A 22,172-nucleotide genomic window follows, 5' to 3' on the forward strand; every position below is an offset into this window, starting at 1 on the left:
TTTTTCCTGTATGTTAATGGGAATAATAACACAGCTGAGAGACCATGAAGGATCTGGCATATAATACTTTGAACTTTTTATAGTAAAGGCCAATATGAATGCCAAGTGACATTATCATTATTGTCTTACTGCTTTTTACTATAGCAATAATCTAAGTGTGATGACTTGCACCTTCAAAAGTAGTATTCAGTTCGAAGAGCTCTTCTTACCAGATGTTTTCAAAGAAAACTTTTTTCAGATGATTATACTTCAGTACCAGTGGGCCTCTTTTTTTTATAGCAGGTGGATAAAAGAATAAACTAATTTATGGAATGTCTTATCACCTTTGTTAAATAAGTAGTATGAAAACGTAGGAGGTCTCATAGCCAAACTGAACTCAAAAGCAGACTTGCTTTTTTAGCTAATCTGACTCTGTATCATTTCTGAGGAAGTATTTCTTTTGTTACAGTTTCATAGGTCTTTGAGGCTCTGTTTTTTTCTTTCTTTCTTTCTTTCTTTTTAGTCTTAGGCATTTGGGGTATTTGGTATGATATGTTGGATCTTATTTAAATCTTGTATATAAGTAGGCTTCTTCTGATACTACACTGGTTGGGGAAAGGAAGTGCCACTTTGTTACTCTCAGGTGAGAGTGAAATTCCAAGTTTCCTCCTTAACTCCGTTTGATACCCTGGGGAAAGAGGGGTGCCTTGTTACTGCTGGGAGAAAATGGGATTTTAGGCTCCCCGTATGCCTTCACTCCCCTATGTGTCTGTCAGTTTGTCATGCTGTGGGGGCTTGCATGTTGCCGTGATGCTGAAAGCTATGCCGCCGGTATTTGGATACCAACAGGGTCACCCATGGCAGACAGGTTTTAGCTGAGCTTCCAGACTAAGACAGACTAGAAGGAAGGACCCGGCAGTCTACTTCTGAAAAGAATTAGCCGATGAAAACCTTATGAATAGCAGTTGAGCATTGTCTGATATAGTGTAGGAAGATGAGCCTCCCAGGTTGGAAGGCACTCAAAAGACGACTAGGGAAGAGGCACGTCCTCAAAGTAGAGTCAACCGTAATGCCATGGATGGAGTTAGGCTTTCGGGATCTTCATTTGCTGATGTGGCACGACTCAAAGTGAGAAGAAATGGCTGCAAACATCCATTAATAGTTGGAATGTGGAATGTACGAAGTATGAATCTAGAAAAATTGGAAATCGTCAGAAATGAAAAGGAACACATAAACATCAATATCCTACAGATCAGTGAGTTGAAATGGACTGGTATTGGCCATATTGAATCGGATAGTCTTATGGTCTACTATGCCGGGAGTGACAGCTTGAAGAGGAATGACATTGCATTCATCATCAAAAAGAATATTTCAAGATCTATCCTGAAGTATAACGCTGTCAGTGATAGGATAATATCCATACGACTACAAGGAAGACCAGTTAATACAAGTATTATTCAAATTTATGCACCAACCACTACGCCACAGATGAAGAAATTGAAGACTTTTACTGCTTCTGCAGCCTGAAATTGATCAAACATGCAATCAGGATGTTTTGGTAATTACTGGTGATTGGAATGCAAAAGTTGGAAACAAAGATGAAAGATCTGTGGTTGGAAAGTATGGCCTTGGTGATAGAAATGATGCCAGAGATTGCATGACAGAAATTTGCAAGACCAACGACTTCTTCATTGCAAATACCTTCTTTCACCAACAGAACCGTGACTGTATACGTGGACCTCCAGATGGAATGCACAAGAATCAAATTGAGTATATCTGTGGAAAGAGATGATGGAAGAGCTTGATATTAGTCAGAATAAGGCCTAGGAGTGACCCGACTGTGGAACAGACCATCAATTACTCATATGCAAGTTCAAGTTGAAACTGAAGAAAATTAGCATAACTCGACAAGAGCCAAACTGCAACCTTGAATATATCCCATCTGAATTTAGAGACCATCTCAAGAATAGATTTGATGTGTTGAACACTGATGACCGAAGACCAGATGAGTTATGGAATGACATCAAGCACATCATCCATGAAGAAAGCAAGAGGTCATTAAAAAGAAAGGAAAAACAAAACAAAACAAAATGGGTGTCAGAAGAGACTCTGAAACTTGCTCTTGAACGTCAAGTAGCTAAAGCAAAACGAAGAAATGATGAAGTAAAAAAACTGAACAGAAAATTTCAAAGGGCAGCTCGAGAAGACAAAGTAAAGTATTATAATGACATGTACAAAGAGCTGGAGATAGAAAACCAAAAGGGAAGAACATGCTCAGTATTTCTCAAGCTGAAAGAACTGAAGAAAAATTTCAAGCCTTGAGTTGCAATAGTGAAGGATTCCATGGGGAAAATATTAAATGACCCAGGAAGCATCAAAAGAAGATGGAAGGAATACACAGAGTCATTATACCAAAAAGAATTGGTCGACGTTCAGCCACTTCATGAGGTGACGTATGATGAGAACTGGTGGTACTGAAGGAAGAAGCCCAAGCTGCACTGAAGGCATTGGCAAAAATCAAGGCCCCAGGAATTGATGATGTATGTTTCAACAAATGGATGCAGCGCTGGAAATGCTCAGTTATCTCTGCCAAGAAATTTGGAAGATAGCTTCCTGACCAACTGACTGGAAGAGATCTATATTTATGCCTATTCCCAAGAAAGGTGATCCAACTAAATGTGGAAATTATTGAGCAATATCTTTAATATCACAGGCAAGTAAAATTTTGCTGAAGATCATTCACAAGCAGCTACAGCAGTATATCTACAGGGAACTGCCAGAAATTCAGGTTTGATTCAGAAGCGGATGTGGAACAAGGGATATCATTGCTCATTCCAGATGGATCCTCACTGAAAGCGTACAGTACCAGAAAGGTGTTTACCTGTGTTTTGTTAACTATGCAAAGATATTCGACTGTGTGGATCATAATAAATTACGGATAACATTGCGAAAGATGGGGAGTTCCAGAACACTTAATTGTGCTCATGAGAATCCTGTAGATAGATCAAGAGGCAGTTGTTCAAACAGAACAAGGGGGTACTGCATGATATAAAGTCAGGAAAGATGTATGTCAGGCTTGCATCTTTTCACCATACCTATTCAACCTATATGCTAAACAAATAATCCGAGAAGGTGGACTATATGAAGAAGAACGGGGCATTAGGATTGGAGGAAGACTCATTAACAATCTGTGTTATGCAGATGACACAGCCTTGCTTCCTGAAAGTGAAGAGGAGTTGAAGCACTTACTGATGAAGATCAAAGGCTATAGCCTTCAGTATGGATTAAACCTCAACGTGAAGAAAACAAATATGATCACAACTGGACCAGTAAGGAACATCATGATAAATGGAGAAAAGATTGAAGTTGGTAAGGACTTCAGTTTACTTCGATCCACAATCAACACCCATGGAAGCAGCAGTCAAAAAATCAAAAGACACATTGCATTGGGGAAATCTGCTGCAAAGGAGCACTTTAAGGTGTTGAAGAGCAAAGATGTCACCTTGAAGACTAAGGTGCACCTGACCCAAGCCATGGTATTTTCAATCGCATCATATGCATGCAAAAGCTGGACAATGAATAAGGAAGACCGAAGAAGAATTGACACCTTTGAATTGTGGTGTTGGGAAAGAATATTGAATATACCATGGACTGCCAAAAGAATGAACAAATCTGTGTTGGAAGAAGTACCACCAGAATGCTCCTAAGAAGCAAGGATGGCGAGACTATGTCTCACACACTTTGAACATGTTGTCAGGAGGGATCAGTCTCTGGAGAATGATATCATGTTTGGTAAATTACAGGGTCAACGAAGAAGAGGAAGACCCTCAATGAGATGGATTGATACAGTGGCTGCAATAATGGGCTCAAGCATAACAACTATTGTGTGAGCATGGTGCAGGGCCGGGCAGTGTTTTGTTCTGTAGTACATAGGGTCATTATGAGTTGAAATTGACTGAATGGCATGTAACAACAACAGCAACAACATACACCTTCACTAACACCACTCTGGCTGGGAGGAGGAAAGGTTCTTTGTAACTGTTCCCCATGTGCCCATACTGATACCATTGGGGTAGAGGGAGGGCCTTGTTACCCTCCGGATGGTGCTGAAATTTCTGACTTCCTACTCAACCCCCTCTGACAGAGGCAAGAAGGGGGACAGATCCTCAACTCTGGGTGGGAATGAAAGTTCTGTTGCCCCACTTAGTTTTCTCTGATAGGAACTCAGGACAGCCAGGAGCACCTCTTACAGCTGGATGAGGGTGGAAGTCTAGGTTCCACACTTGGCCTTTGCTGAGAGGAGTGAGGATGGGCCCATTGTTTTTTTCCATGGTGCTTTGCTAGGGTAGGTCATTTATTGCCTTCAACTTTTCTTTTTTGCTAGGTTGCTTCTTTTTTCATCCTTTGCCTAGAGAAAGAGTGCTTTTCTTGTTTTTTTGTATGTCTGTGCTCATTGGCATTTCTAGGTTTCTGGCCTTTTCAGTACCCAGTCGGTATATATGAGACAGGAAGAAAGTTCACAGAACTCTTTGCTGTTTCATTCCTCAGGTCCACCGCATGTCTGAAGGTGATCTGCCTTCTCTTCGCTTTTCAGAATCTCTTTATATTTGTTTTAAATATAATGTCCAGGCCTTTTAGCTGTACTTAGTGAGGAAAATGGGGAGGAATATGTACCTCTTCCATTTTGGACTTGAAGTGGAATAAAAAAGTACATTTTTCATTTTCAGTGTTCTTTGTTTAGTTACTTCTGGAAATTGATTTCAAGCTTCAAGTATATTAATTTAAAACATGTAATTTGTTACTTTTTATTTTTTTAGTAAAAGATATTTTAAGCAATCATTACTCATGGGATCTCAGTGGATGGAAGGTGGGGGATGAAAATACGGATAATTCAAAAAGGGAGATTATTCATAAATATGTGAATCTCTTGTTTAGGTACCTTTGAAAGTTTGTGCATATATGTGTTAGACATTCTCAAAATGTATTATCGACAGAAGTACTAAATAGTGTTGTATAGATTTGATTCACCCTCGACCTCCTTTCTAGAACCTGTTTCTGCCTGGGGATGTAGGCTTTATTCAAATTGGTACAAAGTTAGTCCCACCTAATAATTTCTTGGGAATAGGAGATGATTAAATTTCTGTCAAAGAGGCAACTGTATGCTAAATGCATATAAAAAAAAATTAGCAAGGACTTACAGTGGTCAGTACGTAGTGATTATATTACGTTCCTTCTTTGGGAATATGATCTCCCATTCCCTCTAATATTTGAAAGTCAATATATTTATTGTATATTTTCTGTAGAATATGACAATCCATATATTATTTATATTGAGGCATCTAACATGTAGGTTTTCTAGTATTTGTGGAGCTTAATGATACAGAAGAAGTTTTCTGCTGCATATGATTACAGAGATAATATGTTTGTGCTTGCTTCTGTGTGCTATCCTAAATAAAGCAAAATTTATAAGAATGTAAAATAATACTGACGAGACTAAATTACATTACCTGAGAAGGTTTAATTAAGAAATTTTAATTCACTGTGTCTTTATAAAAATAATATTGTGGAAAATGAGGACAATACAGAAAAAAAAAAAAGCAAAAATCATACTATTTCCTTTGTAAAACCCATGTATTTTCACCTGATTTTAAGATATAGGGCTTTGAAATTTTAATTTTGTGAAGAAATCTACCTCCACTTATGTCATTGTTGGGTGTGCCTTTGTCAAGATTTTAGTCTGACCAGAGAAGGAGTAATTAATAAATGGAATGTTTGTAAAACCTTTAAACAAACTCATTTTTTTTTTTTTTAACACACCGTGTTGAACTGCTACAGAGAACTCTGTGTTGTTTTATGCGATATGGTCTAATTACCAGAATAGGTGGAGTGGTGTGAATGTGCCCATAACAGAAGGAAATAACGAATACTGTGAACTCTACAGTACAAATGAGGGTGTGCACTACCTCTCCTTTTCCTTTTCTCTCCGGGTGTGTAGCCTAACCAGAGGAAGAAAAATGAGTCATGCCGCATTTGTCAGAGATAGCTATTTAAAGGACTTTTATGACACTTCATTGGAGAGCTCCTCATTTTAGTACAACTGGGACTCCACACCCTTTTGTCTTTTTTCTTTGATTCCCATAGCAGGTTGGTCAGCACCTGTGACCAGCACCAAGTAAGGAAATTTGGCAGCTTATCAGATCACACGTTTTGCAATGCTGCCATATTAAAAAAAAAAAATTAACGGAGACAGCTGGTTGTTAAGTTGTCATCTCTGACAGTTGTCAGTGTTGGTAGCTGTAGCTTGCTTTGGAAATTTTCTGGATAATGCTTTTAAAGACTAGGCTTGTCCTTCTCCAAATACCACTTCCCACAAAATGCCTCCTGGTTACAGTAGCTTGATTATTCTGCTTGGGAACGTAATTAAAAAATGAGAAAACACTATTAAGTGAAACTACAGTGTTTAAAAAAAAAAATATTTTTCATTTTTTTGAAACACTGTAGTTTCAAAGGATCTTCCAATTACTACCTGTGTTCTATTGCTCACTTTACAGCTTATATCACTTAAGTGTAAATAGATATCATTGTTAATACTTTCGTATACTGTTTTAAAATGGGAAATAGTCAGGTATTAGACATTTGCCCCCTTGGCCAGATACTGCTATTATAATTGTGCTTTATAACATTTGGTTAAGGGTGAATAAGAGCTTGATAACCCTGAACATTTAATTTGAAGACCTGGTATGAATTGCGTAATAGCCGAAAATGTAGTTTCCAGTCCTACTTAAGAGTGGAGAGTGCTGAAGGAAATTCTAATTAATCATAGCCTGAAGATACTACATTTATTCACCTATCTTTAAGCATGATTGATTATACTTTCAAGAGAACAAATGGAATCAAAGGAGAATAAAGATTTTGTGTTTTGGTTGGGCTCAAATATTTGTGATTTCCTTCTAGTACTATATTTTAGGTTGGATTAGGTATTGTGAGAATGAATAAAATTCAGTTATTAGGAAACTTTCATCTTATAAAGGGAGAGTCATTATGAAAGGAAGGGAGTCATTGTGAGATACACCCAAATATTTTGTTTCTTATTCCAAAGTTAATTAAATTACCAAATCTATAAGCTAAATAATATTTAGGGGACCTCTTTGCTAAACTGTATTAGAACAATAACCACTATTGTAACAGGCATTTACATTGATTAATTTAAAGGAACAAGCTTTGTATTCTTGAAAAGTTTATCAAAGCAAACTGGTAGAATAAAAAAAAAATGTAGAATACTTATATAAAAAACAACATATCAAGGGTTTGAATATATTTTACTCAATGTGCTAGTGTTCTACATTTCTTAAAAATGAGACTGCCTTAGTTTCCTAGGGTTGCCATAACAAAATACCACAAAGTGGGTGGCTTTAAAGACAGAAGCTTGTTTTCTCACAGTACTGGAGGTTACAAGTTCAAATTCAGGATGTTGGCAGGTTCATGTATTCCCTTGATCCATTCTTGGGGAATATTCTTCCTTGTCTCTTTTTACTTCTGGTAAACCTGTTACCATCCAGTTATTTCCGACTTACGGCAAGCCCACATGTTTCAGAGTAGAACTGCACTCCATAAGGTTTTTAGTGTCTATAATCTTATGGAAGTAAGTTGCCAGGTCTTTTCTCCACGGTGCTATAAACCATTTTCTCACCCAGGGACCTCCGCTTCTGATAGTTCTGGGCATTTCTTTGAGGTCCTTGCTTATAGACAGATCCTCACATGGTGTCTTCAGCCCTGTCTTTTTTGGGGACACAGTTCAATCCATTACAAAGGCTTTTTCAGGTCAAAGTGATACATTTAAAAATACTGCTTGATGCTTTTGCTTCCTTAATTGGACTTCCTTTAAATTTTAAAACAGTTTTAGTTCTCGATCCTTGCTAACATTAAAATCTCTAGGGAAGCTTTAAAAAATACACAAGTATTAGCTCACAGGAGTTAAATAAATAATACGTTCAAGTGGTCCAAAGATCAGAAAGTACATATAGTAAAACAGGCATATAGTAAAAGGGCTACTCCTCATCCTATGTTTCATTCACTTACTCCCTGTCCCTTTCAAATAAGTGAACACTGTTAGTTTCTTTTTATGCTTTCAGAGTCTTTTAAAATACATATAAAGGCCACTTTCAGATATATATATATATATATATATATATATATATATATATATATATATATATATATAATTTTTTGTCTGTAAGAAGATAGTGTACTAAATACACTTTTATTTTTTTACGTTTTAAACTATTCATTTATGATTGTTTCTTGGAGGACTTTCTAACAGTGATTCATCAACAGATTCCTTAACCCTGCCTCCCCCCGTTGGGTATCTGAAATATATTAGTCCATTCTCTTATATTATAAAGTGTTGTCAAAGTTTAATCTCAGTCTATCCTAGAAAAATTATTGGACTTTAAGGAACAAGAATAATAGAAAGAGTACCTATCTGAAAGTCTCTCCTCTTTTTCTTCTATTTCTCTTAAGGTATTTTCAAGTTGAGCTTATTTGATCTTATACTCTTTTTAGTTTAGTCATCATTTCAGAAATGATTTGTTCTTTTAGTTATAATTCTTTTCTGAAATCCTTCACTTTATTTCAGAGTTTTTCTAATTCTGATTTATGTTGTTCTTTAATCTACATTTATTATTTTCCTAATATCTTTAAAGTAACTTTGAAATATAATTTTTATCATATATTTATATATGTATATATCTATATCTGCATGTATCTCCTGTGCGTTCATTTTCTGTAGGGATGTTATTCTGCTCCCCCTTTTTTAATAGTAATATTGTATGAGATTTTATCTTAATACTTTTCTGTTATTTATATTTACATGAAATTAGTTTCATATTATGCATTTTACATGAGATTAGTTTTCCTGAATTTCTTAAATGGAGAAGTGATTTAAGATACTTCTTTTTTTTTATGATTCTGAAAAGGTTCTTGTCTAATGTTATGGCAAATTAAAATAAAATATGGTGGCTGACATTTTTAGATTTTTCTGAGTCTCTTCCATTCTTCTTTTATCTTGACTCTTTTTTTCCTCTGTATTGTATTTGGCTTGGGCAATTTAGATTTTATTCCTAATAATTTCTCTTCATACGGGACTTTGCCCTGAAGGTATTTAGTGTTTATTTGGCCCAGCCTACCCTGGGCCATGGAGACCTTAATGGAGACCACTTACATGTATTCTCTACTGGAATGTACAAACCTCACAGTTTCAGTTGCTGTCCTCATATTGGCCTGCCTACTTTTCAGTGATTATCTTTTAGCCATTTTGGAATGCCCATGTCTGTCCTTTTGCTTTTATCTTTTCTCCTACACAGATTCTAATGTCATGCAGGTCTTAGAACTGTTGGTGGTCTGTCCTTGCCTGCCCATATTCTGGTATTCACAATAATACTGTGACATCTTTTTTTATGAGTAGTACATATTGAATATGGGTTTTTGGTTCTACATTTTTAGGTGCTCTGTGTCTTTTTGTGTGAGGGTTTAGAGAGGTCTAAATATTATGCCACTACTAACGCCCAGCTGTACTTGTCATCCGGCCTCAGTCACACAGAGGTGCAGTGGAACTCAGAGAACCACTGAAGGTGGCAAACGACTTAGGACATGGTTAACCAGGAAGGAAAAGGATAGTTCATCTCAACTGTCAAGATGATGCCTGTTAATCTCTGAATGTGACCAGCCTTTGTCCTTATTTCAATTAAGAAAAAAAGCAGCGTCATAAAATTTTTTTTAAATGACAGTAACAATGTACATAATTATATAAGAACAAAGTAGTTCATTGCAGTGTCATTATTAACAATGAAAGATTGAAGACAATCTAAATGACCATTATTGGGGCCTCTTACATAAATTATGACATATCATATTCAGTGGAATACCCTGCTGGTGTAAAAGAAAACCCATTGCTGTAGAGTCGATTCCGACTCATAGCGACCCTATAGGAGAGAGTAGAACTGCCCCATAGAGTTTCCAAGGAGTGCCTGGTGGATTTGAACTGTGACCTTTTGGTTAGCAGCCTAGCTCTTGACCACTATACCCCCAAGGTTTCCAGTGTAAAAGAAGAACAAGAAAACTCTTTTTGTAATTATATGGAATGATTCTGTGATGACACATTGTTGAGAGAAATGATCAAGGTGCAGAACATTGTGCATAGCTTGTATAACAAATGCAATTATTTGTATAATAAAAGGTAAAAAAAAAAGAATGTATGTAAACAAATATGTTTTCTTGTATGTATGTAGAAGATTTTCTCTGAGTATATTTAGACAGCATTGGTTGCCTCCAGGGAGAGAATTGAAAGGCTGGGAGACAGGGCAGGAGGAGTGTTGGTAGCTGTGTACCCAGCTGCATTCTTTTGAATTTTGCAGCACGTGAATACTAATCTAAACAAACAGATCAATAAAATTAAAATTGAATGTAAATAAAATTTTTACAGCACAAACTTTCTTCTCTTTTACCAGTTTGTGGTCATTAAAATCCTTTCAATTTGAATAATACAATTATTATTCAAATTTGTGCATCAACCACTAGTGTAAAATATGAAGAAATTGAAGGTTTTTGCCAATTTCTGCAGTCTGAAATTGATCAAACATGCAGTCAAGATGCATTGATAATCACTGGTGATTGGAATGGGAACGTTGAAAACAAAGAAGTTAGAAATATGGCTTTGGTAGAAACGATGTTGGAAATTTCATGATACAGAATTTTGCAAGAATGACAACATATTCACTGGAAATACCTTGTTTAAATAACATAAATGGTGACAATACCCATGGATCTCACCAGATGAAAAACACAGGAATTGAATTGACTATGTCTGTGGAAAGGGATGATGGAGAAGCTAGTTTCATCAGTCAGAACAAGGCTAGGGGCAGATGGAGGAACAGATCATCAATTGCTCATATGCAAGCTCAGGTCGAAGCTGAAGAAAATTTAAAACAAGTCCACAAGAGCCAGAGTATGCCCTTGAGTATATCCCACCTGAATTTAAAGATCATCTGAGGAGTAGATTTGATGCATTGAACACTAATGACCACAGACCAGATGACTTGTGGTATGACATCAAGAAAATCATACATGAAGAAGGAAAAAGGTCATTAAAAAGACAGGAAACAAAGAAAAGACCAAAATGGATGTCAGAGGAGACTCTGAAACTTGCTGTTGAACTTAAAGTAGCTAAAGTGAATGGAAGAAATGATGAAGTAAAAGAGCTGAGCAGAATATTTCAAAGGGTGGCTCAAGAAGACGAAGTAAAGTATTATAATGAAATGTGCAAAGACCTGCAGTTAGAAAACCAAAATGGAAGAACACCCTTGGCATTTTTCAAGCTGAAAGAACTGAAGAAAAAATTCAAGACTAGAGTTGCAGTATTGAAGGATGGTATGGGCAAAATAGTGAATGATGTAGGAAGCATTAAAAGAAGATGGAAGGAATACATAAATTCACTGTACCAAAAAGAATTGGTCAATGTTCAACCATTTCAGGAAGTAGCATATAAAGAAGAACTGATGGTACTGAAGGAAGAAGTCCAAGCTGCATTGAAGCCCTGGCGAAAAACAAGGCTCCAGGAATTGACTGAATACCAATTGAGATTTTTCAGCAAATGAATGTAGCATTGGAGGTGCTCACTTGTCTGTGCCAAGAAATTAGGAAGACAGCTACCTGGCCAAATGAAGGGAAGAGATCCGTATTTGTGCCCATTCTAAAGAAAGATGATCCAACAGAACGTGGAAATGGTCAAACAATATTGTTAATATCACATGCAAGTAAGATTTTGCTGAAGATAATTCAAAAAAGGTTGCAGCAGTACATGGACAGGAAACTGCCAGAAATTCCAGCCAAATTCATAACAGGACATGGGACAAGGTATCATTACAGATATCACATGGATCTTGGCTGAAGGTGGAAAATACCAGAACGATATTTACCTGTGTTTTATTGACTATGCAAAGACGTTTGGCTCTGTGGATTGTAACAAATTATGGATAACATTTCAAAGAATGGGAATTCCAGAACACTTAACTATGCTTATGAGGAACCTGTACTTAGACCAAGAGGCAGCCTTTGAGACAGAGCAAGGGGATACTGTCTGGTTTAATGTCAGGAAAGGTGTGTGTCAGGGTTATATCCTTTCACCATACTTTTTCAGTCCATATGCCGAGCAAATCATCTGAGAAACTGGACTATATGAAAAGGAGCAGGGCATCAGAAGTATTGTGCTGGACAAATCTGCTGCAGAAGACTTCTTTGAAGTGTTAAAAAGACTGTGGTGCCTGACCCAAGCCATGGTATTTTAAATTGCCTCATATGCATGCAAAAGCTAAAAAATGAATAAGGAATTCTGAAGAAGAAATGATGCTTTTGAATTATGGTGTTGACAAAGATTATTGAATATACCATGGACTGCCAGAAGAATGAACAAATGTGTCTTGGAAGAAGTACAGCTAGAATGCTTTTTAGAAGCGATGATGGCAAGACTTTGCCTCCCATAATTTGGACAACTTTTCAGGGGGGACCAGTCCCTGAAAAGGACATCATGCTTGGTAAAGTAGAGGGCCAGTGAAAAAGAGGAAAATCCTCCATGAGATGGATATTCATAGTGGCTGCTACAATTGGCTCAAATGTAGCAATTATTGTGAAGATGGCACAGAACCAAGCCGTGTTACTTTCTGTTGTATGTGGAATCGCTATGAGTCGGAAGCAACTTAGTAATCATTAACAACTACTGCCGTATTCCTGGTATTCTGTCACTGTTACTTATTATTAAAGAAAATTATCTGTGGTTGTAAGGGTTAAACATGTGCTTTCACTGAAGATATTTACCTTTTTATGGAAGTAATACCAGATTTCAGGGGTTTGGAGGTCTGAATCTTTTTTTTTTTAAATTGTGCTTCAAGTGAAAGTTTACAAATCAAGTCAGTCCTGCATACAAAAATTTATATACACTTGCAATATACTCCTGGTTGCTCTCCCCCTAATGAGAAAGCACAGTATTTCTCTCCACCCTATATTTCTGTGTCCATTCAGCCACCTTCTGTCCCCTCTGCCTTCTTATCTCCCCTCCGGACAGGAGCTGCCCACATAGTCCCATGTGTCTACTTGATCCAAGAAGCTCCAATCCTCGCCAGTATCATTTTCTATCCTATAGTCCAGTCCAATCCGTTTGAAGAGTTGGCTTTGGGAATGATTCCTGTCTTGGGCTAATAGAAGGTCTGGGGACCATGACCTATGCGGGTCCTTGTAGTCTCAGTCACACCATTAAGTCTGGTCTTTTTATAAGAATTTGAGGTCTGCATCCCACAGCTCTGCTGCTCCTTCAGGGATTCTCTGTTGTGTTCCCTGTCAGAGCAGTCATTGGTTGTAGCCTGGCACCATTGAGTTCTGGTCTTAGGCTGATGTAGTCTCTGATTTATATGGCCCTTTCTGTCTCTTCAGCTCGTAATTACCTTGTGTCTTTGGTGTTCTTCACTCTCTTTTGCTCCATGTGAGTTGAGACCAATTGGTGCATCTTAGATGGCCGCTTGCTAGCGTTTAAGACCCCAGATGCCACCCTCCAAAGTGGGATGCAGAATGTTTTCTTAATAGATTTTATTATGCCAGTTGACCTAGGTGTCCCCTGAAACCCTGGTTCCCAAACCCCCACCCCTGCTGTGCTGATCTTTGAAGAGTTCGATTTATTCAGGAAACTTCTTTGCTTTTGGTTTAGTCCAGTTGTGTTGACCTCTCCTGTATTGGTGTTGTCTTACCCTTCGCTTACTATCTAATAAGTGAATACCCCTCTCCCTCCCTCGCTCTTCACTCTCATAACCATCAGAGAATATTTTCTTCTCTGTTTAAACAGTTTCTTGAGTTCTTGTAATAGTGGTCTTATATAATATTTGTCCTTTTGCAACTGACTAATTTCACTTAGCATAATGCCTTCCAGATTCCTCCATGTTATGAAATGTTTCACAGATTCATCATTGTTCCTTATTGATGCATATGAATATGTCATAATTTATTGATTCATCCATTGATGGGCACCTTGGTTGCTTCCATCTTTTTGCTATTGTAAACAGTGCTGCAGTGCATATGGGTGTGCATATATCTGTTCACGTAAAGGCTCTTATTTCTCTAGGCAATATTCCAAGGAATGGGATTGCTGTATTGTATAGTTCTATCTCTAGCTTTTAAAAAGGAAGGGCCAAATTGATTTCCAAAGTGCTCCTACCATTTTGCATTCCCCCCAGCAGTGCATAAGTGTTTCAGTCTCTCTACATCCTCTCCTACGTTTATTTTTTGTGTGTTTTTTGGATTAATGCCAGCCTTGTTGGAGTGAGATGGAATCTCAGTGTTGTTTTGATTTGCATTTCTCTAATGGCTGATGATCATGAGCATTTCCTCATGTATCTGTTAGCTACCTGAATGTCTTCTTTAGTGAAGTGCCTGTTCATATCCTTTGCCCATTTTTTAATTGGGTTATTTGTCTTTTTGTAGTTGAGTTTTTACAGTATCATGTAGATTTTAGAGATCAGGCAGTGATGGGAAATGTCATAGCTAAAAACTTTTTCCCGGTCTGTACGTAATATTTTTACTCTTTTGGTGAAGTCTTTGGATAAGCACAGGTGTTTGATTTTTAGGAGCTCCCAGTTATCTAGTTTCTCTTCTGGTGTTTGTGCATTGTTAGTAATGTTTTGTGTACTGTTTATTCCATGTATTTGGGCTCCTAGCATTGTCCCTATTTTTACTTCCATGATCTTTATTGTTTTAGATTTTATATTTAGGTCTTTGATCCATTTTGAGTTAGTTTTTGTGCATGGTGTGAGGTATGGGTCTTGTTTCATTTTTTTGCAGATGGATATCCAGTTATGCCAGCACCATTTGTTAAACAGACTGGCTCTTCCCCATTTAACTGACGTTGGGCTTTTGTCAAATATCAGCTGCTGCTATATGGATGGATTCTCAATTCTCTGTTCCATTGGTCTATGTATCTGTTGTTGTACCAGTACCAGGCTCTTGTGACGACTGTGGCGGTATAATAGGTTCTGAAATCAGGTAGAGTGAGGCCTCCCACTTTGTTCTTTTTTTTCAGTAATGCTGTACTTATCCAGGGCCTCATTCCCTTCCGTATGAAGTTCGTGATTTGTTTCTCCATCTCATTAAAAAATGTCATTGGAACTTGGATCGGAGTTGCATTGTATATATAGATGGCTTTTGGTAGAATAGACATTTTTACAATGTGAAGTCTTCCTATCCATGAGCAAGGTATGTTTTTCCACTTATGTAGGTCTCTTTTGGCTTCTTGCAGTAGTGTCTTGTAGTTTTCTTTGTAGAGGTCTTTTAAATCTCTGGCAAGATTTATTCCTAAGTAATTTATCTTCTTGGGGACTACTGTAAATGGTATTGATTTGGTGATTTCCTCTTCGATGTTCTTTTTGTTGATGTAGAGGAATCCAACTAATTTTTGTATGTTTACCTTGTATCCCGATACTCTGCTGAACTCTTCTATTAGTTTCAGTAGTTTTCTTGAGGATTCCTTAGGGTTTTCTGTGTATAAAATCATGTCATCTGCAAATAGAGATACTTTGACTTCTTCCTTAACAATCTGGATGCCCTTTATTTCTTTACCTAGCCTAATTGCTGGGTAGGACCTCCAGCACAATGTTGAATGAGAGCAGTGATTAAGGGCATCCTTGTCTGGTTCCCGTTCTCAAGGGGAAGGCTTTCAGACTCTCTCTATTTTCTCCATTTAGGATGATTTGGCTGTTGGCTTTGTTCAAATGCCCTTTATTATATTGAGGAATTTTCCGTCTATTCCTATTTTGATGAGGGTTTTTATCAAAAATGGGTGTTCGACTTTGTCAAATGCCTTTTCTATATCAATTGATAAGATCATGTGGTTCTTGTCTTTTGTTTTATTTATGTGATGGATCACATTAATTGTTTTTCTAGTGTGGAACCATCCCTGCATAGCTGGTATGAATTCCACTTGGTCATGGTGAATTATTTTTTTGATATGTTGTTGAATTCTATTGGCTAGAATTTTGTTGCAGATTTTTGCATTAAAGTTCATGAGGGATATAGGGGTGTAATTTTCTTTTTTTGTTGTGTCTTTACCTGGTTTTGGTATCAAGGACATGCTGGCTTCATAGTATGAGTTTGGGAGTATTCCATCCTTTTCTGTGCTCTGAAATACCTTTAGTCATAGTGGTGTTAACTCTTCTCTGAAAGTTTGATAGAATTCTGCAGTGAAGTCGTCCATGCCAGGGTTTTTTTTTTGTTGGGAATTTTTTACTTAACTTTTCAATGTCTTCCTTTGTTACGGGTTTATTTAGTTGTTCTACCTCTGTTTTAGTTTAGGTAGGTAGTATGTTTCTAGAAATTCATCCATTTTTTTCTAGGTGTTCTAAGTTTTACAGTATAATTTTTCATAGTAATCTGATATGATTCTTTTAATTTCAGTCGGGTCTGTTGTAATATCGCCCATCTCATTTCTTATTCGGGTTATTTGCTTCCTCACCTGTTTTTCTTTTGTCAGTTTGGCCAGTGGTTTATCAATTTTGTTAATTTTTTCAAAGAACCAGCTTTTGGTCTTGTTAACTCTTTGAAGTGTTTTTCTGTTCTGTATTTCATTTAATTCTGCTCTACTTTTTATTATGTACTTTCTTCTGGTGCCTGAGGGTTTCTTTTTTTGCTCTCTTTCTATTTGTTCAAGTTGTAGGGATAATTCTTTGATTTGGGCCCTTTCGCCTTTTTGTATGTGTGCATTTATTGATATAAATTGACCTCTGAGCACTGCTTTCGCTGTATCCTAAAGGTTCTCATAGGAAGTGTTTTCATTTTCATTGGATTCTATGAATTTCTTTATTCCATCCTTAATGTCTTCTATAATCCAGTCTCTTTTGAGCAGGGTATTGTTCAGTTTCCAAGTGTTTGATTTCCTTTCACTGCTTTTTTTCTTATTGATTCCTACTTTGATGGCCTTATGGTCAGAGAAGATGCTTAGTAATATTTTGATGTTTTGGGTTCTGCCAAGGCTTGCTTTATGACCTAACGTGGTCTGTTCTAGAGAATGGTACATCTGCGTTGGAAAAGAAAGTATACTTCCTTGCTGTTGGGTGGAGTGTTCTATATATGTCTATGAGGTCAAGTTGGTTGATTGTGGTATTTACCTCTTCTGTGTCTTTATTGAGCTTCTTTCTGGATGTTTTGTGCTTCACCTGAAGTAGTGTGTTGAAGTCTCCTAGTATAATTGTGGAGCTGTCTATCTCACTTTTTGGTGCTGTCAGAGTTTGTTTTATAAATCTTGCAGCCTTGTCATTGGGTGTATAAATATTTAATACGGTTATATCTTCCTGGTATATTGTTCCTTTCATCATTATATAGCTTCCTTCCTTTTCATTTGTGGTGGATTTAACTTTAAAGTCTTTTTTGTCAGAAATTAATATTGCCACTCCTGCTGTTTTTTGATTGTTGTTTGATGTATTTTTTTTTCATCCTTTGAGTTTTAGTTTGTTTGTGTCTCTGAGTCTAAGGTGTATTTCTTGTAGGCAGCATATAGACAGATCTTTTTTTTTTTTTAATCCATTCTGCCACTCTCTGTCTCTTTATTGGTATGTTTCGTGCATTTACTTTCAGAGTAATTATGGATAGGTATGAGTTCATTGCTGTCATTTTCGATGTCTTTTTTTGTGTATTATTGACGTTTTCTTTTTCCCACTTAATTTCTCTGAGTAGTTTGTATATTGTCTTTTCCTCATTGTAGTTGATTTTGTTTTTGCTAAGTCTCTATTTTTGTCTCGTATTTTATTTTGATTTGTAGGTTTGTTAGTCACCTTTGTGGTTACCTTAACACTGACCCCAATTTTTCTAAGTTAAACCTGACTTTTATATCTTTATATCACCTTTTCTCCTTTTCCATATGAAAGACCTATGACTGCATTTCTTGTGCATTTTTATTATTTTAATGTTGTCTTCTTTTACATAATGACGTCACCGTTTCCCTGTTTTGAGTGTTTTTTTTTTATCTTGTTTTATTCTTATGATTTCCCTGTCTGGGTTGACATCTAATTGCTCTGTCCAGCGTTCTAGTGTTTGGTTGATATCTGGTATTATTGATTTTCTAACCAGAAACCTCCCTTTAGTATTTCTTGTAATTTTGGTTTGGTTTTTATGAATTCCCTAAACTTCTGTTTATCTGGAAATGTCCTAATTTTGCCTTAATGTTTGAAAAACAGTTTTGCTGGGTATATGATTCTTGGCTGGTAATTTTTTTCCTTCGATACTTTGTATAAGTCATCCCATTGCCTTCTGGCCTGCATTGCTTCTGCAAAGTAGTCCGAGATTATTCTTATTGACTCTCCTTTTTAGGTGACTTTTCATTTATCCCTAGCTGCTCTTACAATTCTCTATCTTTGGTTTTGGCAAGTTTGATTATAATATGTCTTGGTGACTTTCTTTTAAGATCTGCCTTATGTGGAGTTCGATGAACATCTTGAATAGATATCTTCTGTTTCATGATATCAGGGAAGTTTTCTGCCAACAAATCTTCAACAATTCTCTCTGTATTACCTGTTATCTCTCCCTGTTCTAGTACTCCAATCACTCGTAGGTTGTTTCTCTTGACAGAGTCCCACATGATTCTTAGGCTTTCTTTATTTTTTAAAAGTTCTTTTATCAGATTTTTATTCAAATATATTTGTTCCAAATGCTTTATCTTCTGTCTCACCTAATTTGCCTTCCTGTTGCTCAATTCTGCTCATCTGACTTTCTATTGAGTTGTTTAATTCTGTATTTTTATTGTTAATCTTCTGAATATCTGATTGCCGTCTCTCTGTGGATTCTTGCAGGTTTTTAAGTTTTTCGTTATGTTCTTGAATGACCTTTTAAATTTCTTCAACTGCTTTATCTGTGTGTTCCTTGGCTTGTTCTGCGTTTTGCTTGATCTGCTTCCTGATCTTGTTCCTGATGTCTTGAAGATTTCTGTATATTAATGTCTTGTATTCTATATCTGGTAATTCTGGGAAGGTACCTTCATCCAGAAGATCCATTGATTCTTTGTTTTCAGAGCTTGTTGAGGCCATCATGGCCTGTTTCTTTATGTGACCTCATATTTACTGTTGTCTTTGAGCCATTTTTAAGTTATTGGATTAGTTTTTTTACGTTTGCTTACTGTATGCTGGCTTCTTGCCTTGTTTTGTTTTGATATGTCCAAATGGGTCGCTTGAGTGAGCTACGTTGATTATTTTTGCCTTTGAAGCTCTCACGTCGTGTCACCAGATGGCTAGAGTTGTTATCAGGTATATCAGCCTAGGAGTCCATTCACTTTTCTTGTATGAATTCAGCTTAGGTGTCCAGGTAGCTAATCATCATGTGTGTGGTACAGGCTCTGTCCTACAGTCTTAGAGGGGCAGGGGTGATTAATGTAGGTGCTGGTATCTGGTTACAGCAGGGGTCATGCTCTGGATAAGGGAGGGGGTGACAGCCATCCCCCGAGTGTCTGTGAGGAAAGCATGTCCCTGTGGCCTAGAGCGCACAGGTGAGTGGCTTCTGCAGACCGACCTTGTGCACCCAGTATTTTTGTTTGTAAGGACTGGGAGGTACCAGTTGTCCTTGGACCCCTGTTGCGGGTGGCTGGGTGACCTGAGTGGAGCCAACAGTCTTTAGGCCTCTTATGTGGGCGGGTTAGGAACCTGTTTTATAGGCAAAATGGTGTCAAACATTAAACACCCACCTCTCCACTACACAGCTTAAATAGTTGTAGCCTGCCAACAAGGGCCTATTCTCATGCAGGTTCATGCAGTGGGGAAAGGTATTGAAAGTCCACGGACCGTTTATGCCTGGATAGGAGCTGCCTCTGCCCTCTTCTCCCCAGTTTAGTGGAGCTGGCAGATTATCTTTTCCGTAATTGTGCATTTATTCCTTCTCCAAGGTCAGGAGAATGGCTGAGGACACTGAAGAGGACCTATCTCAGGCCAATGATAATCGACAGCCACTGAAGCTGGCTTGGGCGCTGGGGGCACAATAAAATACATGCAAGTAGTTAGTTTTTGCAGAGAGCGCTTTTCTTTTCTGGTTCTGGAGGTGTGAATAGGCTGTGCAGCTGGCTGTTTCTCCCTGAGGAAACTGCAGCCGAATGCTACCACCAGCCCATCATAGTCTGATGGTTTTTGGCGTTTCAGGTCTGGCAACTCCCCTCCGCTTCTGAACCATCTCTGCCTCCCGCTACTGCTCAGCCCGTTTTATGACTTTGCCTTTGATGTTCAGGGCTTCTAGCTTGTCCTAAATGTAGTTGTTCTGCTTTTTTTTTCGGGTCTTTTTTGTAAGAGTGTTGACCAGAAGTGCCTGACTACTCTGCCATCTTGGCCCCACCTCCAGAAGAGATAAAAAGTTTAATAAACCATTTTTATGAGTGTTAATTATTTTCAAGCATATCTATATGGTTACTATTAATTTTTTTTATCCTGCTTTAGATAACTTACATCTGTACCTTTAAATTCATATCTCCTGATACATATTGCAATACCATAATTCATGTATCTAGTAAAGAACTTAAGGAGCCTTGTGGTATAGTGGTGAAAGTGCTAGACTGTTAGCCGAAAAGGTCGGCAGTTTGAACCCATCAGCCACTCGGTGTGAGCAATATGTGGTAGTTGGCTTCTGTAAAGATTACAGCCTTGGAAACCCTATTGGGCAATTCTGCTCTGATCTGTAGGTCTTCTATGAGTCAGGATCGATTCGACAACAATGAAGAATCAGGATCTCAAGCTATTCCCTGCTCTCCCCCCGCATTGTAATTTATCTTTAACCACTGTTTCTTTTTGTTTGCCATTTTTACCCTGTAGTTATTAGAAACTTTTTATTTTAATGAGGAGAATTTTGAGAAAATAAAAATCATATTTTTTTTCAAAGTGAAAATAGCTTAGCTCTTTTGTTCATAAAAATACTAGATCATAGTATATGGTTTAACAGTAGACACAGTTATGAAATTTAAGAGAGAACCCCCACAGTTTTTCATTCAAGTAGGTAGTTTTTAAAAAAGAAAAGTAATATATTTAGTACTTTATGTACATCATTAAAAATTGAATTATTTATTACTGAGTAACAGTGTTGTTAGGTGCCATGAGTCGGTTTTGACTCATAGCAACCCTGTGTACAAAAGAAGGAAACACTGCCGGGTCTTGTGTCATTGTTGAGCCCATTGTTGCAGCTACTCTGTCAGTCCGTCTCTTTGAGGTCTACCTCATTTTCACTGACTGTCTAATTTACCAAGTGTTATTTCCTTCTCCAGGGACTAGTCCCTCCTGAAAATGTGCCCAAAGTATGTGAGATGAAGCCTTGTCCTCCTCGTTTCTAAGGATCATTCTAGCTGTACTTCTTCTAAGGCAGATTTGTTCTTTTGGTGTCTATGAATATATTCAATATTCTTCAGCATCACAACTCAAAGGCATCAATGCTTCTTTGGTCTTGCTTATTCATTGCCCAGTTTTCTCATGCATATTATGCAATTGAAAACACCATGACTTGGATCGGGTGCAACTTGGTCCTTAAATTGACATATTTGCTTTTTAGCACTTTAAAGAGGTCTTTTCCAACAGATTTGCCCAGTGCAATGTGTCATTTCATTTCTTGACTGCTGCTTCCATGCATGTTGATTGTGGATCCAAGTAAAATGAAATTCTTGACAGCTTCAACCTTTTCTCCATTTATCATGATGTTGCTTATTGGTCCAGTTGTGGGGATTTTTGCTTTCTTTATATTGGAGTATAATCCATACTGAAGGTTGTAGTCTTTGATCTTTAGCAGTAAGTCACTCAAGTCTTCTTTGCTTTCATCAAGCAAGGTTGTGTCATCTGCATAACGCAGGTTGTTAGTGTGTCTTCCTCCAATCCTGATGCTGTGTTCCTGTTTATATGGTCCGGCTTCTCAGATTATTTGCTTGGCATATAGATTGAGTAAGTGTGGTGAAAGTATACAACCCTGATGTACACCTTTTCTGCCTTTAACCACGCAGTATCTCTTTGCTTTGTTGCAGTGACTTCCTATTGGTCTGGGTTCAGGTTCCTCATGAGCACAATTAAGTGTTCCGCAATTCCCATTCTCAGTAACATTATATATAATTTTTTATGATCCACACAGTTGAACGCCTTTGCGTAATGAATAAAACACAG

At 37.4% G+C, this 22,172-nt stretch overlaps 1 protein-coding gene across 14 annotated transcripts in view; it reads left to right on the forward strand.

Annotated features, from left to right (window-relative positions):
- Positions 1 to 22,172, forward strand: part of CCDC91 (coiled-coil domain containing 91) — a 457,065-nt gene that overhangs the window by 171,486 nt on the left and 263,407 nt on the right. The window lies entirely within an intron of this gene.

Source organism: Elephas maximus, chromosome 4 (assembly GCF_024166365.1).
Source record: "Elephas maximus indicus isolate mEleMax1 chromosome 4, mEleMax1 primary haplotype, whole genome shotgun sequence".
NCBI classification, from domain to species: Eukaryota; Metazoa; Chordata; class Mammalia; order Proboscidea; family Elephantidae; genus Elephas; species Elephas maximus.